General features: G+C 37.4%; 1 protein-coding gene and 1 non-coding gene across 5 annotated transcripts in view; one reads left to right on the forward strand and one right to left on the reverse strand.

Annotated features, from left to right (window-relative positions):
- PIAS1 (protein inhibitor of activated STAT 1) overlaps positions 1-16,622 on the forward strand; it is a 275,261-nt gene that overhangs the window by 205,357 nt on the left and 53,282 nt on the right. The window lies entirely within an intron of this gene.
- Positions 15,525-15,666, reverse strand: LOC118145207 (U4 spliceosomal RNA). Its single transcript, XR_004730338.1, has one exon. It is a non-coding gene; the product is annotated as a U4 spliceosomal RNA (small nuclear RNA).

Here is a 16,622-nt window from a genome sequence, read left to right on the forward strand (position 1 = left end):
GGGTAAACTTACTAAGGATGGATATATTAGGAACCCGATACAGGGTGTAATGAAAATGAAATCAAAGGGTTTTATAGTGCTAAAGTTTAGTAGTAGTAGATGTTGCAGTTGTTTCCTGTTTCTTAGTATAGGTAATTTCTGTATGAGTGGGAAATTCCTGTGTAACTTTTGTTGTACTCCAAAGAACTTCAGCCAGAATTTATTGTGAAATATTTATAACGTTGACAATTTCAGAAATCTAGCAATAGATATATTTATTTTTCTCTCGCTCTAGATATTTCGTAAACATACATACTTGTATACATGTGCCCAGAAGATTTGCTTTTTATATCTTGTAGAAAACCAATATACTTGGTTTTCTACAAGATATAAAAAGTAAATTATTATAAAAGCAGTACATATGCTCAATGTGAAGAATTTGTAAATAAAAGTGACAAAGGAATCAATTTTTGCTGCCTTTTTAAATCTTTCAATGTATAATATGTAAATTTGCTTAAGCTGTACACTTCATGTTTATATCTTTTCTTTTTTACTTAATATTTTATGACTGTATTCTCATGTCATTAAATATTCTTTCCTTAAAAAATTCCCATTTTAAAAACAAAGTGGTCAAAGTAATATGAATTTGTTAATGCTTTAGTATATGAATTGGAGAAAACATATTTTCTGCAGTCTTCTCTCTCAAAGGGAGCTGGCAGCTTAATGGCGAAACTGTATCAGTTCAGCTATATTTTTTTAAATTTCATAGTTGTTAAGTTTTTGTTTGAGTAAGCCAGAGGGTTCCTTAAAGATTGTAAGGCTGACATTCGTAGATAGGAACTTTAGTTTCACTTTCCCTAAGACAGCAAGAAATATTCTATAACAGAAAGATACTATTTTTAGCTTTTCTTTCTGCTGGTGAGGTGGAATAGCGAATATTTTTAGAGCAATTGAAAGTACAGCCACTTAGATTAGCTCAGTGTTTCTATCATCAGAATCTCAATTATTTTATGAGGTTTTTTTTTTTACTTCCAATGTTTTTTGAGTTTATGTAAATTACAGCATGATTCCTCTTTTTATTTTTGATCTAGTTTGTTTCTCTGTGGAACAATATAAAAAAAGATGAAATTTCTAAAACCTTAACTTTTCTTTCTGTACTTTTTATGTATTTTGAATTATAATTATATTCTTCTGGTTATTGTGGGCAATTACTTGCTTTCTTAGAGATGAAACTGACAATTAATACTTAGGGGGAGAGATGGTGTTACAAATCTTCTCTCATAATAGGCTCTTATCGTCACAAGAGAGATCCCCCATGACCATTGTAAGTACCCTTAATTATGAACACCACTAGAACATTTTATCTTTCCCCAAAGCGATGCCACAGTATAAGTGAAAATTTGAGTGACTTCTTTTGTTACCCTTAATCAGAGCTATTGATGAAAAAAGTACACAGTTCAGGTCACATTGAGAGACTGAGTTACTAGTTGAGGGACATTCATTCCCACAGTGCCCAAACAGTCAATATCCAAACTCCTGTCTTAGCAAAATTTGAAATTACTGTGCACTATAGAACTTTGAGGACCTTCAGGATTGGTGACAATTACTGAAAACACTATAGTAATTAATTCAGAAATCTGAGATTATTTCCTGTTACAGATATGAAAACAATTAAGATTAATATTTAAGTGTTAAAATCAATAACTTAATAAACCATTCACACTAGACACTGTTACAATCTGTCTTCAGTACCTGCCATTCTACTGAAACAGTGCTGAGATCACCTCTGACTCAGTAGTTCTTTTTTTTTAAATACTCTAAGTTCCGGGATACATGTGCAGAACATGCAGGTTTGTTGCATAGGTATACATGTGCCATGGTGATTTGCTGCATCCATCAACCCGTCATCTGCATTAGGTATTTCTCTATATGCTATCCTTCCCCTAGCTCCCCACCCCACCACAGGCCCTGGTGTGTGATGTTCCCCTCCGTGTGTCCATGTGTTCTCATTGTTCAACTCCCACTTATGAGTGAGAGCATGTGGTGTTTGGTTTTCTGTTCTTGTTAGTTTGCTGAGAATGATGGTTTCCAGCTTCATCCACGTCCCTGCAAAGGACATGAACTCATCCTTTTTTGTGGCTGCATGGTATTCCATGGTGTAATATGCCACATTTTCTCTATCTAGTCTATCATTGATACACATTTGGGTTGGTTCCAAGTCTTTGCTATTGTGAACAGTGCTGCAATAAACATATGTGTGTATGTGTCTTTATAGTAGAATGATTTATGATCAGTTGGGTATATACCCAGTAATGAGATTGGTGGTCAAATGGTATTTCTGGTTCTAGATCCTTGAGGAATTGCCACACTGTCTTCCACAATGATTACACTCCCACCAACAGTGTAAAAATATTCCAATTTCTCCACGTCCTCTCCAGCATCTGCTGTTTCCTGACTTTTTAATGATTGCCATCCTAACTGGCGTGAGATGTTGGGGTATGATGGATATACCCATTACCTTGATTGTGGTAATGGTTTCACATAATGTCAGATTTTGCCTTAGCTGCTCTGCTTTTCATATTGTACACTTGTATTAACTTACAATATGTCCATTGTGTGGCATGTCAGGGATATTTTGATAAATCTGTTTTTAAAAATAGCAGGGCCATGTGAGGTGGCTCATGCCTGTAATCCCAGCACTTTGGGAGGCAGGTGGATCACCTGAGGTCAGGAGTTCAAGACCAGCTTGGCCAACATGGCAGTGAAACCCAATCTCTACTAAAAATAAAAAAAAAAAATAAATAAATTAGCTGGGCATGGTGGTGCATGCTTATAGTCCCAGCTACCCAGGAGACTGAGGCAGGAGAATCACTTGAACCTGAGAGGCAGGGATTGCAGTGAGCCAAGATCAACCCCAGTGCACTCTGGTGGAACTTGTACCAAAGTTTGAGGCTCAAGTCATGGAAAGGAAGAAATAGCCAGAAACACAGAAGAAAAAGCAGGGGGAAATGGTGACCCTGATGCCGAGGGAATTCAAAGCAGGTATGGACATTGTATACTGCAGAGGTCAGTTGCGGTAAGAACTGAGATCTAGGTTTAAGCACTTCAGTTTCACTCTTCTCATGGTGTTCTTTGATGCACACAAGTTTTTAATTTTAATGAAATCTAATTTATCTTCTTTTACCTGAGGTTTTGGTGTCATATTCCATTGCTAAATCCAAGGTTATAAAGATTGGTTCCTATGTTTTCTTCTAAGCTTTTTATGTCTTTGACCCATGTTGAGTTCATTTTTATAGATGATGTAAGGTAAGGGTCCAACTTTATTCTTTTGCGTGTTCAGTTGTCCCAGCACCATTGTTGAAGACACTCTTCCCCCCCTCCACCCCGCCCATTGAATGGGCTTGGTATACTTGTCAAAAATCAATTGATTATAAATATTAGGGTTTATTTCTGGCCTCTCAATTCTCTTCCATTGGACTATATGTCTATTTTGTTGTTGTTGTTGAAAACCAGGTATTTTGAGTATTATGCTAAAGCTGGAAATCAGATTCTCTCTGTCTTCAGGGATTGCTTTTGTTTCTTGTTGAGGACTACAGCTGTCCACGGGTATAGTATCTTTTCCATACTATCTTCGCAAAACTGGTATGTCATCTTGTGTGCGGCCTGTGAGGTTTTTGCTCTGTTATCTCTGTGGTCAGCTTAACACCTGACAGACATTTCCTTTAATGTTTGAATTTAAAAAATTAAAAGTATAAACATATCTTTAAGTCTTCTGGTATATGATTTTGGGGTAGTTGCTACAGCCCTAAACAGGCCTTGAAACAAAGGCAAGTTTCTTCTCTCTGGTCCCTCAGAGAATCCCCAGATAAGCGAAAATACACAACCCTCAATTTTTGGAGGACAGGGTCCTTACTGTCTATCCTAGCACAGTTAGCTGCTTTGGGAATGTTAAAGCTGTGGTCCCCACAGCCTCAGTGGGGCTGAGGATTGGGGGATAGTTGCTCTCAACTAATTTCAGCACCCTTTTCTTTCGTCAGGCACTCCCTTGGTTGCTATAAGTGTCTGAGCAGGTTCCTGAGTTCTGACATCATTGATCTGGATTGTTTTTTTCAAGCTTAATAGTAGTTTTTGTGGAGGGGACTCCTGGAGTTTCCTACTCACCATATTCCATAATGTTATTTATGATCTATTTGAGTTAATTTTACTATATGAATTGAAGTTTTTTTTTCTTTCTGTATATAGGTATCCAGTTGTTTCAACCATTTTGATTTTCAAGAAGAAATCAGTTTTTGTTGTCACTGATTTTTCTATATTTTTCTGTTTTTCAATTTGACTATTTTCTGCTCTGATCTTTATTATTTTTTCTTCTGCTTCCTTTGGGTTTCATTTATTTTTATTATTATTATTATTATTTTTAGTTTCTTATGGTATAACCGTTGATTTAAGACCATTTTTTTCTAACATAGGCATTTTGGAGCTATACATTTCTCTCTAGATACTGCTTTAGCTGTTTCCCACAACTTATGGTATTTTTGTTTTCATTGTCATTCAGTTCAAAGTATTTTGTAGTTTCCCTTTTGATATCTTTGACCCATGGGTTATTTAGAAGGATAATAGTTTCCAAAGATTTGGGCATTTTCCTGATACATGTCCCTTTTTTGTTTTAACTAACACATAATAATTGTACATATTTATGGGGTACATGTGGATTTATTTCTCATTGTAGTTCTGTCAGCTTTTGCTTCATGTCTTTGGAAGCTCTATGATTATGTACATGTCCTCTTGACTCCTTTGTCACTATAGCGTGACCCTCTCCATCCCTTGTAGTATTTTTTGTTCTGAAATTACTTTGTCTGACAATACAACCACTCCAACTTTGGTTTTTGTTGTTTGCTTTTTGGTTTTGTTTTTTTTTTTTTTAAAGATAGGGTCTTCTGTGTTGCGCAGGCTGGATTTGAACTCCTGGGCTCATGCGATCCTCCTGCTCAGTGTCCCAAGTAGATGGGACTACAGGCCTGTGACACCATGCCCAGGTCATCCAGCTTTGTTTTGATCATGGTATATCTTATCCTTCCTTGTTATGGTTGCCATCATATATCTTTTCCATACTTTTACTTTAAACCTATTTGTGTTCTTATACTTAAAGTGGATTTCCTATCAACAGGTTATAGTTGTCTTTTTTTTTTTTAAGTATCTGATACCTGCCAATCTGATAATATCAGCCTTTTCATTGGGTTATTTAGACTATTTACATTTTATGCTATTGTTGATGTGGTTGGTTTTAAATACCATCTTGGTATTTGTTTTCTTTTTGTCCTATCTGTTCTTTTATTCCTTTTTCCCCTTTTTCATATGCCTTCTCTAGGATTATTTTTTAGTGATTCCATTTTTATTTCCTTTGTTGGCTTATTAACTGTAACTCTTTGTTGTGTTATTTTAGTGGATGCATTCGGTTTTGAAGTATACATCTTTAATTAATCACCACCCTCCTTCAAGTGACATTTTGCCACTTTACAACAGTTCATTTTTATTTTCCCCTTCCTGGTCTTTGTGCTGTTCTTGTCATACATTTTACTTCTATATAAGTTTGTTGTCGTTGTTTGAAACAGAGTCTCGCTCCGTCACCCACGCTGGAGGGCGGTGGTGTAATCTCTCAGCTCACTGCAACCTCTCCACCTCCTGGATTCAAGTGATTCTCCTGCTTCAGGCTCCCGAGTAGCTGGGATTAAGGCACCTGCCACTATGCCTGGCTAATTTTTGTGTAGTTAGTAGAGACAACTTTTCACTATGTTGACCAGGCTGGTCTTAAACTCCTGACCTAGAGCGATCTGCCCACCTCAGTCTCTCAAAGTGCTGATTACAGATGTGAGCCACTGGGCCTGGCCTACTTCTATATAAGTTTTAAACTGCAGTCTGTTGTTACTGTTTTTGCTTTAAACAGTCAGTTATCTTTTGTGAATACTTACATAAGAATTTCTGATGTTCTTCATTCTTTTGTATATATCTAGATTCTAATCTGGTATTGTTTTGCTGTTGCTTAAAGGACTTTGTTTATCCTTTCTTTAAAATGTAAGGGTTGTGGTGAATTCTTTTTACCTTTTGTATGTTTCAGAGTTTTTATTTTACCTTTGTTTTTGTAAGATATTTTTGCCGACTAAAGAATTAACAGTTGACAGGTTTTTTGTTTTTTTTCTTTTGGTACTTTAAAAATTTGGACTCCACTTCTTACTCTGTCTTCTGGCTTGCATTGTTTTTGACAAGAAATCTGATGTTATCTGTATCTTGTTCTGTATATTTCCTTTGTCTTTTTCCTTTGTCTGCTTTGAAGATTTTCTTGTTTTCACTGAGTATAAGCAATTTTGTTATGATTTGCTTTAGTGTTGCTTTATTCTTTTTTTTTGTGCACAGGGTTTATTGATTGCCCTGCATGAGCACTCCTATTTCTTTCAAATTCTCTCTTCTGCTTTTTCTTCTGTATTTCTGGCCATCCCTTATTTTGCTTGACCTTTAAATATTGGTATTCCTAGGGATTCTGTTGTGTTTTGACTGCACAGGATATATTCTCAGGTCATTTCATCCATTCCCGTAACTTCATCCGCTCTCTGTATGACAGATTTCCTGATTTTTCTTAATTTTTATTTTTGAGACAGAGTCTCGCTCTGTCACCCAGGCTGCAGTGCAGTGGCATGATCTCGGTTCACTGCTACCTCTGCCTCCCGAGTTCAAGCGATTCTTCTGCCTCTGCCTCCCTAGTAGCTAGGGCTACAGGTGCACGCCACCATGCCCAGCTAATTTTTAAATTTTTAATAGAGACAGGCTTTCACCATATTGACCAGGCTGGTCTTGAACTCCTGACCTCGTGATCTGCCTGCCTCAGCCTCCCAAAGTGCTGGGATTACAGGTGTGAGCCACCGTGCCTAGCTGAGATTTCCTAATTATTTATCTCCACCCAGACTTCTTTCTAAACTTCAGGTTTGTATGTCCTTATATCCATCCCTACCTAAATCCAAAGGAGCCCTAATCAACTTATTTGGAATGAATAGGCCTGGAGAACAGCTCACAACAAAACCTCAAGAGGCCTCACCTGATTGCTCATGGCTGTAATCCCAGCACTTTGGGAGTGGGCAGATTGCTTGAGTTCAAGAGTCTGAGAACAGCCTGGGTGATATGTCAAAACTCCATCTCTAGAAAAAGTACAAATAATTAGCCAGATGTGGTGGTGCACACCTGTAGTCCCCGCTATTTAGGAGGCTGAGGTGGGAGGATCACTTGAGCCTAAAAGGCGGAGGTTGCATTGCGCCAAGAGAGCCACTACACTCCAGCCTGGATGACAGAGTGAGACCCCATCTCAAAACAAACAACAAAAAAACTTTAAGAGAAAGGATAATATCAAAGTACTTGGACAAGTCGCTAGAAAACAGTATTCTCAGGGGAAGAATCAAAGAGGAAAATGGCCAAATTGATATGGTAGTTGACTTCATTGTAGTTCCACCAGAAAGGCAAAAAACAAACAAACAAAACCCTTATATCTGATACTCGCAGGTAACATAGTGTTGAATACTGTGGTGAACTAGAATTTGAAACTATAATTCTCAAGGGAGTTAGGCCCTGGAAGAATCACTTGGGAGCCAAAAGGGAGGCATAAGGACAAGGGAGTCCCAGGTGGCAGCTGTTGGATGGTTTAGAACTCTGTTAAGCTAAATGAATGATGTGAGATTTACGTGAACTCTGAAGTGAAATATAATCCTAGAGGCCAGTGAGCTGCTGCTTGGAAAGAACAATGAAAAAAAATCCTTTCACAGTGGTTCTAAAACACTTATACATCCTATTTCTTTTAATTATTTAATCATTTTATTTTGGTTGGTTTTATAGGAAGAAAGTGACATGCTATTAGCTTAACTTGATTGCCACACCAGGATGAGTAGACTATAAAGTGGGGAACAAATGAAAGTCTTTACAATAGGAGTGATTTGGTCAGCACTGTACTTATTATATATACCCAAAATACTTTTTTGGAAGCTTAATAATCACTATTTTTTCAAAACTTAGCAATGCGGTATCTGCAGTGATTCCCTTTCATTTAGTTTCTCACCCAACTAAATAAGCCAAGTAGAGGAACCCTAAGAAAGCAGAATTATCTTTTCTTTCTTGGGAAGTCTCTGCAAGAATTAAAAAGCTTGGAAACATTTCTTATAAGGTAAAAACTATTTTTAAAAATATATATGTCTAAATCTCAGAGTGTTATACATACAAAATTATTTTTGAGAGAGAAGGTTTCATTCTCTCTCCCAGGCTGGAATGCAGTGGTAGGAGCAGAGCTCACTGCAACCTCAAACTCCCGGGCTAAAGTGGTCCTCCTGCCTCATCCTCCCAAGTAGCTGGGACTGCAGATGGGAACCACCGTGCCTGGGAAGTTTTGAAAACTTTTTGTAAGGAGAGAGTTTTGCAGTGTTGCCCAGGCTGGTCTCGAATTCCTGGCCTCAAGCAATCTTCCAGTCTTAATCTTCCAGTCTTGGCTCCCAGAATGCTGGGATTACAGTGTGAGCCACCACACCTGTCCTAAAATTCTTATATACAACTTTAAACACCCCAACACACAGATACACACAAAGTTATGAATTTACTGTTCTAGGGGATTTTTTAAATGTTAAAATGGCAACTACTATTTAGTCTCATTTTCTTGTCTTGGCATATATTATGTATCTATTTTAGAAAAGTCATTTTAAAGTTAGTAGATTAAGAAACACAACATGGTTGAACTAAAAAGTGCGTTATATAAAAAATATCTTTCCATGGAATACCATGGAGACTATTCGTCCATATGTTAAATAACATGGAGGAGTCTGCATTATAGGAACCAGTTTGCTTAGAAACTCATTTAAAATAATACAGAGCCACATCTAGAAATTTAAGTGAACTCACAGGAGAAGTACCTAATTAAGTATATTCTGTGATATTTATAGAAAAACCTTATTTATAAAAGGAAATTTGGATAATTTCTATCTTCAAGGAGTTTATTGATAAAATAGATGTGCCTTCACTACTGCTATGCTTCATTGTAGATGATAACGTAGATCTGTATTTGTACCATGTTCACAAGTAATTATAGGCAGAAAACACAAGCAACAAAGATACAATATAAACCTAAACATAGGTATATGTATACATATGTGTGTATATATACACATATATGTGTGTACATACATATACACACATGCACAAAAATGATCTGAGAAAGCATATGCTAGTGACACCTTTATATATCTGTATTGTCTGCATTTTTATAATTGAATCTTTACTGATAATGATGGTGGGAAGTTTTTTTGTTTTTTTGAGACAGAGTTTCACTCTTGATGTCCAGGCTGGAGTGCAATGGCCTGATCTTGGCTCAGTGCAACCTCTGCATCCCAGGTTCAAGTGAGTCTCCTGCCTCAGCCTCCCAAGTAGCTGGAATTATAGGCATGCGCCAGGCAAGTTTGTATTTTTAGTAGAGACGGGGTTTCTTCATGTTGGTTAGGCTGGTCTCGAACTCCTGGCCTCAGGTGATCTGCCCGCCTCAGCCTCTCAAAGTACTGGGATTACAGACGTGAGCCACCATGCCCGGCCAGTTATTTTTATTTTAAAATGAAAACAAAATAACATGGGAATTCCAGAGAATTTGAATCAGGTTATTACTCTTGCATTCTTCAATTCCTGAAACATTTCCCATAGAAGCAATTCAGAAGTTAGGAAGATCTCATCTTTATCCTGTGGACATAGAAGTATTTTTTCTTTGGCCCATTTACCACAGTTGTGACTTCCACTGTTTCTTAGGTTGTGGGGGCTTTTCTCATTTAAAGTTATAAATGAACAGCCAGGTGTGGTGGTTTACTCCTTTAATCCCAGCACTTTTGGAGACTGAGGCTGGTGGATCACTTAAGTTCAGGAGATTGAGACGAGCCTGGCCAACATGGTGAAACCCTGTCTCTACTAAAAATACAAAATTAGCCGGGAGTGGTGGTGCACGCTGTAATCCCAGCTACTTGGGAGGTTGAGGCATGAGAATCTCTTGAACCGGGAGGCAGAGGTTGCAGTGAGCTGAGATTACTGCACTCCAGCCTGGGCAACAGAGCGAGACTCTGGCTCAAACAAACAAACAAAAAACAAAAGTTATAAATGAACATAGTTTTTAAAGTGTCAAATAGGATCATTTTTAAAAACTCACATTCTCATATTCTATCATTTCTGTCTTTCTAGGGGCAACTATTTTGATCACTTTTGACTTTTAAAAAAATTTATAAATAATATGCTTGCATTGCAAATTGTTACATTTTCAGTTTTAGGCATTATATATTGATTTCCCACCATGGAAACTAAGGATTTGGCTTATTTTCCACTCCTACCATATAATCTCTCTGTCTCCCTCTCTTGATTATGTTGTAATTTTGTTTGGTTCATCCCATTTATACTTTATTATGACTATGTAAACACTGCTTGTAACTGAGTAATGTAGTGAACTATTTTTCATTTCTTGAATACCTTTTAAAACATTTTCCCTTATTGGTCATTCTCTTTTTTTGCCCTGTGTATTTATTTCTCATTCATTGCCAAATTTTTTACCACTGTGTAAATCTCCACATGGATAAGATGAATGTCTAAATTCATGTGCATGAGGTAATTCTGTCAATTTCATGTGCTGTATGAATTACCTACCAGAACCGTCTGAACTGATACTCTGCTAAACCCAAACACAGGATCCTCTGTCATCCTGAGGTCTTCTTTTATTACATCTCGGATATTATTTTGCCTCTTGCCTGTGTTAATCTATTTTATGTGCCCATGTCCTGTTCTTTCTTAATTTTCTCCCCCTTTTTAGTGTGGCATATCTCTTAATAGTTCATAGATAAAAGCTGCATGAAAATTTTTGAATAATGCATTCTAAAAATGTTTTATTCTATACCCATACTTTATTTGATAATTTGGCTGGGTGTAGAATTCAACGTTAGAAATAATTTTCCTTTAGAATTTCGAAGGCATTAATTTTTCCATTGGCTTCTGTTTATAGTGTTGTTGAAAAGTTCAAAGGTATGCGGGTTTCTGATTTATTTTCTCCTTTTTAGAGACAGGGTCTCACTGTGTCACCCTGGCTGGAGTACACTGGCATGATCACACTGCAGCCTCAAACTCCTGAGCTTAAGCCATCCTCCTGCGTCAGCCTCCTGAGGAGCCAAGTCTAAGGCCTGTGTTATCATGCCTGGCTAATTTTGCTATTTTTTTGTAGAGACAGCTGTGCTATGCTGATCTACACTGATTTCAAATTCCTGGCCTCAAGCAATCCTCCTGCTGTAACCTTCCAAAGTGCTGGGATGACAGGCATGAGCCACTACTCCCAGACCAGTTTCTGAACTTTTTCTGTAACCTGTTCTTTCCTCACCTCTGCAGAAACAAGTAGGATTCTTTTTATGCCCAGTGTTCTGAAATTGTATTGCCATATGAACCAATTTTAGCCATTATATTGGAAATATAATGGTAATCTGGAAACTTGTTCTGTACTTGTAGGAACATTTTTTTGAATTATTTCATTAATTATTTCTTATTTCCTGCCTTCTATTTCCTGTTCTCCTTTTGGAATTCCTGTTCCCAGACTAACCGTCTAATATTCATACCTGTTTTCTTCCTCCTTGTCTTTTACTTTACTTTCTGGGAAATACCCTGAACTTTATTGTCCAGCCTGTCTATTGAGCTTTTCCTTTATTGGAAAATAAAGGCAACGTTTTTACCCTCTAAGAACTTTGTGTATATATATATATAAAATACAGATGTTCCCTCCTTCCCTCCCTCCCTCCCTCCCTCCCTCCTTCCCTCCTTTTTAAATAACAGTAACTAGTTAATTTTGGTTTGGTTTGGTTTGGTTTTTAGACAAGGTCTTACTCTGTTGCCCAGGCTGGAGTGCAGTGGCATGGTCTTGGCTCACTGAATCTTCCATCTGGATTCAAGCAATTCTTATGCCTCAGTCTCCTGAGGAGCTAGGATTGCAGGCGGGTCCTACCACACCCAGCTAATTTTTGTATTTTTAGTAGAGGCGGAGTTGCACCATTTTGGCCTGACCTCAAGTGATCAGCCTGCCTCCGCATCCCAAAATGCTGGAGTTAGAGGCATGAACCATCTTACCTGGCCTTGGTTAATTGTTTTATCGTTGCACCATTGGTTATAAATGATAGCTAAAAAAGTCTTGAGAAGTTTTTCTAATTCCTGCATAATCTCTGTCTGTTCCCAGCTACCTTTTTTTTTTTTTTTTTTGTCATTTTGGTCTCTATTATTCCACGTTAAAGGCTTTCCTCAGATGTCTGTTCATTTTTTATTTATTTATTTATTTGAGACGAAGTCTTGTTCCATCACCTAATCTGGAGTGCGGTAGCACAACATCAGCTCATTGCAACCTCTGTCTCCCAGGTTCAAGTGATTCTTCTGCCTCAGCCTCCCTAGTAGCTGGGACTACGGGCGCGTGCCACCATGCCTGGCTAAATTTTGTATGTTTAGTAGAGATGGGATTTCACTGTGTTGGCCAGGCTGGTCTCAAACTCTTGACCTCATGATCTGCCCACCTTGGCCTCCCAAAGTGCTGGGATTACAGGTGTGAGCCACTGTGCCTGGCTATTTTTTAAACCTGAGTATGTCCTTAAAGTCCATGGACCCACTTCTAGTTTTAAATTTCTCTTTTTGAGCACTTCTTTTTTTTTTTTTTTTTTTTTTAAGTTTCGCTCTTGTTACCCAGGCTGGAGTGCAATGGCGCAGTCTCAGCTCACCGCAACCTCAGCCTCCTGAGTAGCTGGGATTACAGGCACGCGCCACCATGCCCAGCTAATTTTTTGTATTTTTAGTAGAGACGGGGTTTCACCATGTTGACCTGGATGGTCTCAATCTCTTGACCTTGTGATCCACCCACCTCGGCCTCCCAAAGTGCTGGGATTACAGGCGTGAGCCACTGCACCCAGCCTCTTTTTGAGCACTTCTATCTGACTTTTGCAGAATGAAGGAAGGGCAGTTGTCCAGCTGCCTAGAGGATAAATTGACCTGGAGATCTGGTTACTTCATAAGCAGGTTTTTAAGAAATTCCCCTTATTTTAGCTATCTTCTTTTAACCCCACTTGTAGAGGTATTTTGCATTGTAAATTAGATCAGTTCTCCTATTTCTCAGCGTCACTGCTAGTTTATGCTGTGTTTTTCTTTGGTAACTTTGTTACCACTCTTATTTGCTTTCCAGTTTCTACACTTTTTGTTGCTCTCCTATCCCTTTCTCCTCATACTATTGGTTTTATTCTTTTACAACACAAAAAACAAAAAAGGGCAAACAAAGAAATATCTTCACTGACCTTTTATTGGAATTTTGGGATAGAGTAAAAGTAGATAATGTGCTAAGCTAGCAGTTTCTACCAAGACTAATTATTTTTCATTTTTATTTATTTATTGAGATGGAGTCTTGCTCTGTTGCCCAGGCTGGAGTGCAGTGGTGCAATCTCAAGCTCACTGCAACCTCCGCCCCCTGGATTTGAGTGACTCTCCTGCCTCAGCCTCCTGAGTAGCTGATATTACAGGCACATGCCACGATGCCCAGCTAATTTTTTAATGTTTTTAGTAGAGCTAGGGGTTTTACCCTCATCTTGGCCAGGCTGGTGTCGAACTCCTGACCTCAAGTGATCTGCCCTCCTCAGCCTCCCAAAGTGCTAGGACTACAGCCACGAGCCATCACACCTGGCCATTTTTTCTTTTAGATCCTTTGTTTAGGCATTTCATCTTAGCAGTCTAGAATGGGAATTTGCAAATATGAGTGCCAATATAGAATCACCTGGAAAGCACTATTTTTAAATTTAAAAAAAAAAAAAATTTTTTTTTTTTTTTGAGATAGGGTCTTTGTTGCCCGTACTAGAGTGCAGTGGCCCAGTCACAACTCATTGCCATCTCAACCTCCCAAGGCTCAGGTGATCCTTCTGCGTCAGCCCCCTGAGTACCTCGGACTACAGGTGTACGCCACACTGACCAGCCAGTTTTTTTATTTTTAGTAGGGACAGAGTTTCAACACGTTGCCCAGGCTGGTCTTGAACTCCTGGGCTTAAGTGATCCACCTGCCTTGGCTTCCCAAAGTGCTGGGATTACAGGTATGAGCCACTGCACCTGGCCAATCTGGAAAATCTTTAAAAAATACCATATATGGATTTCACAATTAGTGGAATTGGTTGTTAGTAGGGTGTGGTTTTAGTTCTCCAAGTTATTTTAATGTATAGCCAGATTTGAGAATTCTGATCTGAAAAAAATGAAAATTGGAACAAGTGAGAAAAAGCAACAGATTCTAAAAATATTACTGTTTTGTATTAAAACATCATCTGTTAAAACATTCCAAATTCTGTTAGACGTAATAACCTTTCTCAGTGGTATTAGGAATTGAGAATGAGTTTCTCTAGAGGGTCTGTGTCGGTTTGCATTCCAGCAAACAGGGACGTAGTAGCGAAAATTAAGTCTTCATCAGAAGTGGCAAATAGTATTATAGAAAACCAAATTACTAGAACAGAGGACATACTTGAGAAGCAGTCACAGAATGTGTAATAAATAAGCGAAATGTTAGAAAAAAATAAACATTTATAATGTAAATCTAAAATAGAAACAATAATTTTTTTTTCTCTTGGAAAACTAAAATGACATGGATAAATAGCAGTAGCCAATGGTAAAACAAACAGGAAAAAAAACCAACATATAATGTGTTACATAACATGTATTTCTTAAATTTTGTATCTTTAAATATTAAGAGGATACAGTTTATGATTACTTTTATTTTTTAGAGAAGGGCTCTCTCTGTCACTCTGGCTGGAATGCAGTGGTACAATCATTTTTCACTGTAACCTTGAACTATGGGGCCCAAGCAGTCCTTCCCACCTTACCCTCCTGAGAAGCTAGGAGTATGGGCACTCAACCACCATGCCTGGCTGATTTTTTAAAGTTATTTTTTGTAGAGACAGGGTCTCACTATGTTGCCTGGTCTGGTCTCAAACTCCTGGCCTCAAGTGATCCTTCTGCCTCAGCCATCCAAAGCAATGGTTGACGGACCGGAGCTACTGCAGCTGGCCCAGTTATTTTTCAAGTGTCTGCAATATTTATAAAGCTATACACACACACACACACACACACACACACACACACACACACATACTTGATCATAAATATATCTAATTCAAAACAGCAGAAACTTTAAAAGTTATTACTGTGAGTATGCTAAAACAAAGATTTTTAAAATGACATTTTAAAAAACAGATTATGAGAATAAGGCATTAATGAGAAGCAAAAAGAAACACTGCATGCTTTTATAATTTAAAAAGATGAAGAACCAAGAATTTAGTATAAAATTTAAGAAAAATGGAAGTAGGTGGAAAAATGTATTAAGGATACAATTAAAATTGTGTATGTGTAGTGGATACTTTGCAGACCTTGCAGTGGATTAGAGAATTTATGTATATGTTGAAATGGAAGCATGTCCTCAAAACTTAAAATCTTTTTTTTTCTTTTTTTTTTTTCAGTCTCCATTAGAGACTGTCAAAAATTGCCAGTGCTCACTATATTTCAAGTCGTCATGGCGGGGTATTGGGAAAAGTTTTCAGTTAGCAGTAATCGTGCCTTGGATAAACCTCATTGGCTACAATACTGCCACTGCGCAAAACTGAAAACTTAAAATCTTAATGAAAAAGCAGATTGCAAAATAATTATATTTACTTACACACACACACACACACACACACACACACACACACACACAGATTTATGTATGCTTATGAGTCCCTATAGTTGTATACCAAATTTTTCATAATGTTCAGGGGTTTTCCTGTGGGGAAGCAGCAAGATTATGGGGCAGACTTTTATTTTGTAGTCTTGTGTTTAATTTTTTTTTTTTTTTACAGTGAGTCCTGCATATTTTCTGTAATTGGAAATAAAAAAAAGCTATGTTCATTTTGAGGGGAGAAAAGCAATACTTCATCATATGAAGCTAGAAAAAAATAGATTATTACACATTGCATGCCTGTATGAAAACACCTCTCAGACCCCATATATACAACTGTGTACCCACAAAAATTAAAAAATAAAGATTTTTTAAGAAAAGAAAATAGGAAAAAAGATGGGATTAATAAATAAACCTAAAAAGTAAAAGGTTCATGAAAGAGGCAAAATACATAAGCTTCTTCCAGATCTGATTAAACAAAATTAACCATAGAAAGTAGATTTAAATCACATAGAAGGAATATATGTATATAGATATTAGGAGACATCTATGAACACAGTTATGCTAATAAATTACAGAAATCTCAATGAAGTTTCCAAATCCATTAAACATTCCAAATGTTTATTTTAATGTATATGCAGTAAAAATAATGTATAAAATGTAATATACTGATAACTTGGGAATATTATCAAAGAACTACTTTAAAAAAAAAATTTCCAGATTTGATACATTTGCTGGTAAATTCATCAGAACTTTTTTTGGAGGAATAGACAATTTCTGTATACTACAGAATATTCTCAGGTGTTTTTTTTTTTGGAGACGGAGTTTCGCTCTTGTTACCCAGGCTGGAGTGCAATGGTGTGATCTCGGCTCACTGCAACCTCCGCCTCCTGGGTTCAGG

The sequence above is a fragment of the Callithrix jacchus genome, chromosome 8 (assembly GCF_049354715.1).
Source record: "Callithrix jacchus isolate 240 chromosome 8, calJac240_pri, whole genome shotgun sequence".
NCBI lineage: Eukaryota > Metazoa > Chordata > Mammalia > Primates > Cebidae > Callithrix > Callithrix jacchus.